This window comes from Leptodactylus fuscus, chromosome 4 (genome assembly GCF_031893055.1).
Source record: "Leptodactylus fuscus isolate aLepFus1 chromosome 4, aLepFus1.hap2, whole genome shotgun sequence".
Classification (NCBI taxonomy): Eukaryota; Metazoa; Chordata; class Amphibia; order Anura; family Leptodactylidae; genus Leptodactylus; species Leptodactylus fuscus.
Window position 1 is genome coordinate 6897355 of NC_134268.1, and position 9062 is coordinate 6906416.

Below are 9062 nucleotides of genomic sequence, written 5' to 3' on the forward strand. Positions count from 1 at the left end.
ATATATATAATATATGTGCACTGGATATCTAATATATGTGCACTGGATATTTAATATATGTAGACTGGATATATATAATATATGTGCACTGGATATTTAATATATGTGCACTGGATATATATAATATATGTGCACTGGATATCTAATATATGTGCACTGGATATTTAATATATGTGCACTGGATATATATAATATATGTGCACTGGATATCTAATATATGTGCACTGGATATTTAATATATGTGCACTGGATATATATAATATATGTGCACTGTATATTTAATATTTGTGCACTGGATATTTAATATATGTGCACTGGATATATATAATATATGTGCACTGGATATCTAATATATGTGCACTGGATATTTAATATATGTGCACTGGATATATATAATATATGTGCACTGTATATTTAATATATGTGCACTGGATATATATAATATATGTGCACTGGATATTTAATATTTGTGCACTGGATATTTAATATATGTGCACTGGATATATTTAATGTATGTGCACTGGATATTTAATATATGTGCACTGGATATCTAATATATGTGCACTGGATATTTAATATATGTGCACAGGATATTTATAATATACGTGCACTGGATATTTAATATATGTGCACTGGATATTTAATATATGTGCATTGGATATTTAATATATGTGAACTGGATATCTAATATATGTGCACTGGATATTTAATATATGTGCACTGGATATATTTGATATATGTGCACTGGATATTTAATATATGTGCACTGGATATCTAATATATATGCACTGGATATTTAATATATGTGCATTGGATATTTAATATATGTGAACTGGATATCTAATATATGTGCACTGGATATTTAATATATGTGCACTGGATATATTTGATATATGTGCACTGGATATTTAATATATGTGCACTGGATATCTAATATATATGCACTGGATATTTAATAGATGTGCACTGGATATATATAATATATGTGCATTGGATATTTAATATTTGTGCACTGGATATTTAATATATGTGCACTGGATATATTTGATATATGTGCACTGGATATTTAATATATGTGCACTGGATATCTAATATATATGCACTGGATATATATAATATATGTGCACTGGATATTTAATATATGTGCACTGGATATTTAATATATGTGCATTGGATATTTAATATATGTGAACTGGATATCTAATATATGTGCACTGGATATTTAATATATGTGCACTGGATATATTTGATATATGTGCACTGGATATTTAATATATGTGCACTGGATATCTAATATATATGCACTGGATATTTAATAGATGTGCACTGGATATATATAATATATGTGCACTGGATATTTAATATTTGTGCACTGGATATTTAATATATGTGCACTGGATATCTAATATATGTTCACTGGATATCTAATATATGTTCACTGGATATCTAATATATGTGCACTGGATATTTAATATATGTGCACTGGATATATATGATATATGTGCACTGGATATTTAATATTTGTGCACTGGATATTTAATATATGTGCACTGGATATATTTAATGTATGTGCACTGGATATTTAATATATGTGCACTGGATATATAATATTTGTGCACTGGATATTTAATATATGTGCACTGGATGTATATAATATATGTGCACTGGATATAAATAATATATGTGCACTGGATATATATAATATATGTGCACTGGATATTTAATATATGTGCACTGGATATCTAATATATGTGCACTGGATATATATAATATATGTGCACTGGATATTTAGTATATGTGCACTGGATATATATAATATATGTGCACTGGATATTTAATATTTTTGAACTGGATATTTAATATATGTGCACTGGATATTTATATTTGTGTACTGGATATATATATAATATATGTGCACTGGATATTTAATATTTGTACACTGGATATTTAATATTTGTGCACTGGATATGTAATATTTGTGCACTGGATATCTAATATATGTGCACTGGATATTTAATATATGTGCACTGGATGTTGAATATATGTGCACTGGATATATTTAATATATGTGCACTTGATATCTAAAATATGTGCACTGGATATTTAATATATGTGCACTAGATATCTAATATATGTGCTCTGGATATATATAATATATGTGCACTGGATATCTAATATATGTGCACTGGATATTTAATATATGTGCACAGGATATTTATAATATATGTGCACTGGATATTTAATATATGTGCATTGGATATTTAATATATGTGCACTGGATATCTAATATATGTGCACTGGATATATATAATATATGTGCACTGGATATTTAATATATGTGCACTGGATATTTAATATTTGTACACTAGATATTTAATATTTGTGCACTGGATATCTAATAGATGTGCACTGGATATTTAATATATGTGCACTGGATATATATAATATATGTGCACTGGATATTTAATATTTGTACACTAGATATTTAGTATTTGTGCACTGTATATCTAATATATGTGCACTGGATATTTTATATATGTGCACTGGATGTATATAATACATGTGCACTGGATATTGAATATATATGCACTGGATATATATAATATATGTGCACTGGATATCTAATATATGTGCACTGGATATTTAATATATGTGCACTGGATATATATAATATATGTGCACTGTATATTTAATATATGTGCACTGGATATATATAATATATGTGCACTGGATATTTAATATTTGTGCACTGGATATTTAATATATGTGCACTGGATATATTTAATGTATGTGCACTGGATATTTAATATATGTGCACTGGATATCTAATATATGTGCACTGGATATTTAATATATGTGCACAGGATATTTATAATATACGTGCACTGGATATTTAATATATGTGCACTGGATATTTAATATATGTGCATTGGATATTTAATATATGTGAACTGGATATCTAATATATGTGCACTGGATATTTAATATATGTGCACTGGATATATTTGATATATGTGCACTGGATATTTAATATATGTGCACTGGATATCTAATATATATGCACTGGATATTTAATATATGTGCATTGGATATTTAATATATGTGAACTGGATATCTAATATATGTGCACTGGATATTTAATATATGTGCACTGGATATATTTGATATATGTGCACTGGATATTTAATATATGTGCACTGGATATCTAATATATATGCACTGGATATTTAATAGATGTGCACTGGATATATATAATATATGTGCATTGGATATTTAATATTTGTGCACTGGATATTTAATATATGTGCACTGGATATATTTGATATATGTGCACTGGATATTTAATATATGTGCACTGGATATCTAATATATATGCACTGGATATATATAATATATGTGCACTGGATATTTAATATATGTGAACTGGATATTTAATATATGTGCATTGGATATTTAATATATGTGAACTGGATATCTAATATATGTGCACTGGATATTTAATATATGTGCACTGGATATATTTGATCTATGTGCACTGGATATTTAATATATGTGCACTGGATATCTAATATATATGCACTGGATATTTAATAGATGTGCACTGGATATATATAATATATGTGCACTGGATATTTAATATTTGTGCACTGGATATTTAATATATGTGCACTGGATATCTAATATATGTTCACTGGATATCTAATATATGTTCACTGGATATCTAATATATGTGCACTGGATATTTAATATATGTGCACTGGATATATATGATATATGTGCACTGGATATTTAATATTTGTGCACTGGATATTTAATATATGTGCACTGGATATATTTAATGTATGTGCACTGGATATTTAATATATGTGCACTGGATATATAATATTTGTGCACTGGATATTTAATATATGTGCACTGGATGTATATAATATATGTGCACTGGATATAAATAATATATGTGCACTGGATATATATAATATATGTGCACTGGATATTTAATATATGTGCACTGGATATCTAATATATGTGCACTGGATATATATAATATATGTGCACTGGATATTTAGTATATGTGCACTGGATATATATAATATATGTGCACTGGATATTTAATATTTTTGAACTGGATATTTAATATATGTGCACTGGATATTTATATTTGTGTACTGGATATATATATAATATATGTGCACTGGATATTTAATATTTGTACACTGGATATTTAATATTTGTGCACTGGATATGTAATATTTGTGCACTGGATATCTAATATATGTGCACTGGATATTTAATATATGTGCACTGGATGTTGAATATATGTGCACTGGATATATTTAATATATGTGCACTTGATATCTAAAATATGTGCACTGGATATTTAATATATGTGCACTAGATATCTAATATATGTGCTCTGGATATATATAATATATGTGCACTGGATATTTAATATATGTGCACAGGATATTTATAATATATGTGCACTGGATATTTAATATATGTGCATTGGATATTTAATATATGTGCACTGGATATCTAATATATGTGCACTGGATATATATAATATATGTGCACTGGATATTTAATATATGTGCACTGGATATCTAATATATGTGCACTGGATATTTAATATATGTGCACTGGATATTTAATATTTGTACACTAGATATTTAATATTTGTGCACTGGATATTTAATATTTGTGCACTGGATATCTAATATATGTGCACTGGATATTTAATATATGTGCACTGGATATATATAATATATGTGCACTGGATATTTAATATTTGTACACTAGATATTTAATATTTGTGCACTGGATATCTAATATATGTGCACTGGATATTTAATATATGTGCACTGGATATATATAATATATGTGCACTGGATATTTAATATTTGTACACTAGATATTTAGTATTTGTGCACTGTATATCTAATATATGTGCACTGGATATTTTATATATGTGCACTGGATGTATATAATACATGTGCACTGGATATTGAATATATATGCACTGGATATATTTAATATATGTGCACTGGATAGTTAATATATGTGCACTGGATATTTAATATATGTGCACTGGATATATATAATATATGTGCACTGGATATAAATAAAATATGTGCACTGGTTTTATAATATATGTGCACTGGATATATATAATATAGGTGCACTGGATGTTGAATATATGTGCACTGGATATATTTATAATATATGTTCACTGGATATTTAATATATGTGCACTGGATATTTAATATATGTGCATTGGATATTTAATATAGGTGCACTGGATATCTAATATATGTGCACTGTATATCTAATGTATGTGCACTGTATATCTAATATATGTGCACAGGATATTTATAATATATGTGCACTGGATATTTAATATATGTGCACTGGATATTTAATATATGTGCACAGGATATTTAATATTTGTGCACTGGATATGTAATATTTGTGCACTGGATATCTAATATATGTGCACTGGATATTTAATATATGTGCACTGGATGTTGATTATATGTGCAATGGATATATTTAATATATGTGCACTTGATATCTAATATATGTGCACTGGATATTTAATATATGTGCACCAGATATCTAATATATGTGCTCTGGATATATATAATATATGTGCACTGGATATCTAATATATGTGCACTGGATATTTAATATATGTGCACTGGATATATATAATATATGTGCACTGGATATCTAATATATGTGCACTGGATATTTAATATATGTGCACTGGATATATATAATATATGTGCACTGTATATTTAATATTTGTGCACTGGATATTTAATATATGTGCACTGGATATATATAATATATGTGCACTGGATATCTAATATATGTGAACTGGATATTTAATATATGTGCACTGGATATATATAATATATGTGCACTGTATATTTAATATATGTGCACTGGATATATATAATATATGTGCACTGGATATTTAATATTTGTGCACTGGATATTTAATATATGTGCACTGGATATATTTAATGTATGTGCACTGGATATTTAATATATGTGCACTGGATATCTAATATATGTGCACTGGATATTTAATATATGTGCACAGGATATTTATAATATATGTGCACTGGATATTTAATATATGTGCACTGGATATTTAATATATGTGCATTGGATATTTAATATATGTGAACTGGATATCTAATATATGTGCACTGGATATTTAATATATGTGCACTGGATATATTTGATATATGTGCACTGGATATTTAATATATGTGCACTGGATATCTAATATATATGCACTGGATATTTAATAGATGTGCACTGGATATATATAATATATGTGCACTGGATATGTAATATTTGTGCACTGGATATTTAATATATGTGCACTGGATATCTAATATATGTTCACTGGATATCTAATATATGTGCACTGGATATTTAATATATGTGCACTGGATAAATATGACATATGTGCACTGGATATTTAATATTTGTGCACTGGATATTTAATATATGTGCACTGGATATATTTAATGTATGTGCACTGGATATTTAATATATGTGCACTGGATATATAATATTTGTGCACTGGATATTTAATATATGTGCACTGGATGTATATAATATATGTGCACTGGATATAAATAATATATGTGCACTGGATATATATAATATATGTGCACTGGATATTTAATATATGTGCACTGGATATCTAATATATGTGCACTGGATATATATAATATATGTGCACTGGATATTTAGTATATGTGCACTGGATATATATAATATATGTGCACTGGATATTTAATATTTTTGAACTGGATATTTAATATATGTGCACTGGATATTTATATTTGTGTACTGGATATATATATAATATATGTGCACTGGATATTTAATATTTGTACACTGGATATTTAATATTTGTGCACTGGATATGTAATATTTGTGCACTGGATATCTAATATATGTGCACTGGATATTTAATATATGTGCACTGGATGTTGAATATATGTGCACTGGATATATTTAATATATGTGCACTTGATATCTAAAATATGTGCACTGGATATTTAATATATGTACACTAGATATTTAATATTTGTGCACTGTATATTTAATATTTGTGCACTGGATATCTAATATATGTGCACTGGATATTTAAAATATGTGCACTGGATATATTTAATATATGTGCACTGGATATTTAATATATGTGCACAGGATATTTATAAAATATGTGCATTGGATATTTAATATATGTGCACTGGATATCTAATATATGTGCACTGGATATCTAATATATGTGCACTGGATATTTAATATATGTGCACAGGATATTTATAATATATGTGCACTGGATATCTAATATATGTGCACTGGATATTTAATATATGTGCACAGGATATTTATAATATATGTGCACTGGATATTTAATATATGTGCACTGGATATTTATAATATATGTGCACTGGATATTTAATATATGTGCACTGGATATTTATAATATATGTGCACTGGATATTTAATATATGTGCACTGGATATTTAATATATGTGCACTGGATATCTAATATATGTGCACAGGATATTTATAATATATGTGCACTGGATATTTAATATATGTGCACTGGATATTTAATATTTGTACACTAGATATTTAATATTTGTGCACTGGATATCTAATATATGTGCACTGGATATTTTATGTATGTGCACTGGATATATATAATATATGTGCACTGGATATTGAATATATATGCACTGGATATATTTAATATATGTGCACTGGATAGTTAATATATGTGCACTGGATATTTAATATATGTGCACTGGATAGATATAATATATGTGCACTGGATATAATTAATATATGTGCACTGGTTCTATAATATATGTGCACTGGATATATATAATATATGTGCACTGGATGTTAAATATATGTGCACTGGATATATTTATAATATATGTTCACTGGATATTTAATATATGTGCACTGGATATTTAATATATGTGCATTGGATATTTAATATAGGTGCACTGGATATCTAATATATGTGCACTGTATATCTAATATATGTGCACTGGATATTTAATATATGTGCACAGGATATTTATAATATATGTGCACTGGATATTTAATATATGTGCACTGGATATGTAATATTTGTGCACTGGATATCTAATATATGTGCACTGGATATTTAATATATGTGCACTGGATGTTGAATATATGTGCACTGGATATATTTAATATATGTGCACTTGATATCTAATATATGTGCACTGGATATTTAATATATGTGCACTGGATATCTAATATATGTGCTCTGGATATATATAATATATGTGCACTGGATATCTAATATATGTGCACTGGATATTTAATATATGTGCACAGGATATTTATAATATATGTGCACTGGATATCTAATATATGTGCACTGGATATCTAATATATGTGCACTGGATATTTAATATATGTGCACAGGATATTTATAATATATGTGCACTGGATATTTAATATATGTGCACTGGATATTTAATATATGTGCATTGGATATTTAATATATGTGCACTGGATATCTAATATATGTGCACTGGATATATATAATATATGTGCACTGGATATTTAATATATGTGCACTGGATATATTTAATATATGTGCACTTGATATCTAATATATGTGCACTGGATATTTAATATATGTGCACTAGATATCTAATATATGTGCTCTGGATATATATAATATATGTGCACTGGATATCTAATATATGTGCACTGGATATTTAATATATGTGCACTGGATATATATAATATATGTGCACTGGATATTTAATATATGTGCACTGGATATTTAATATATGTGCACTGGATATCTAATATATGTGCACTGGATATATATAATATATGTGCACTGGATATTTAATATATGTGCACTGGATATATATAATATATGTGCACTGGATATTTAATATATGTGCACTGGATATTTAATATATGTGCACTGGATGTATATTATATATGTGCACTGGATATAAATAAAATAT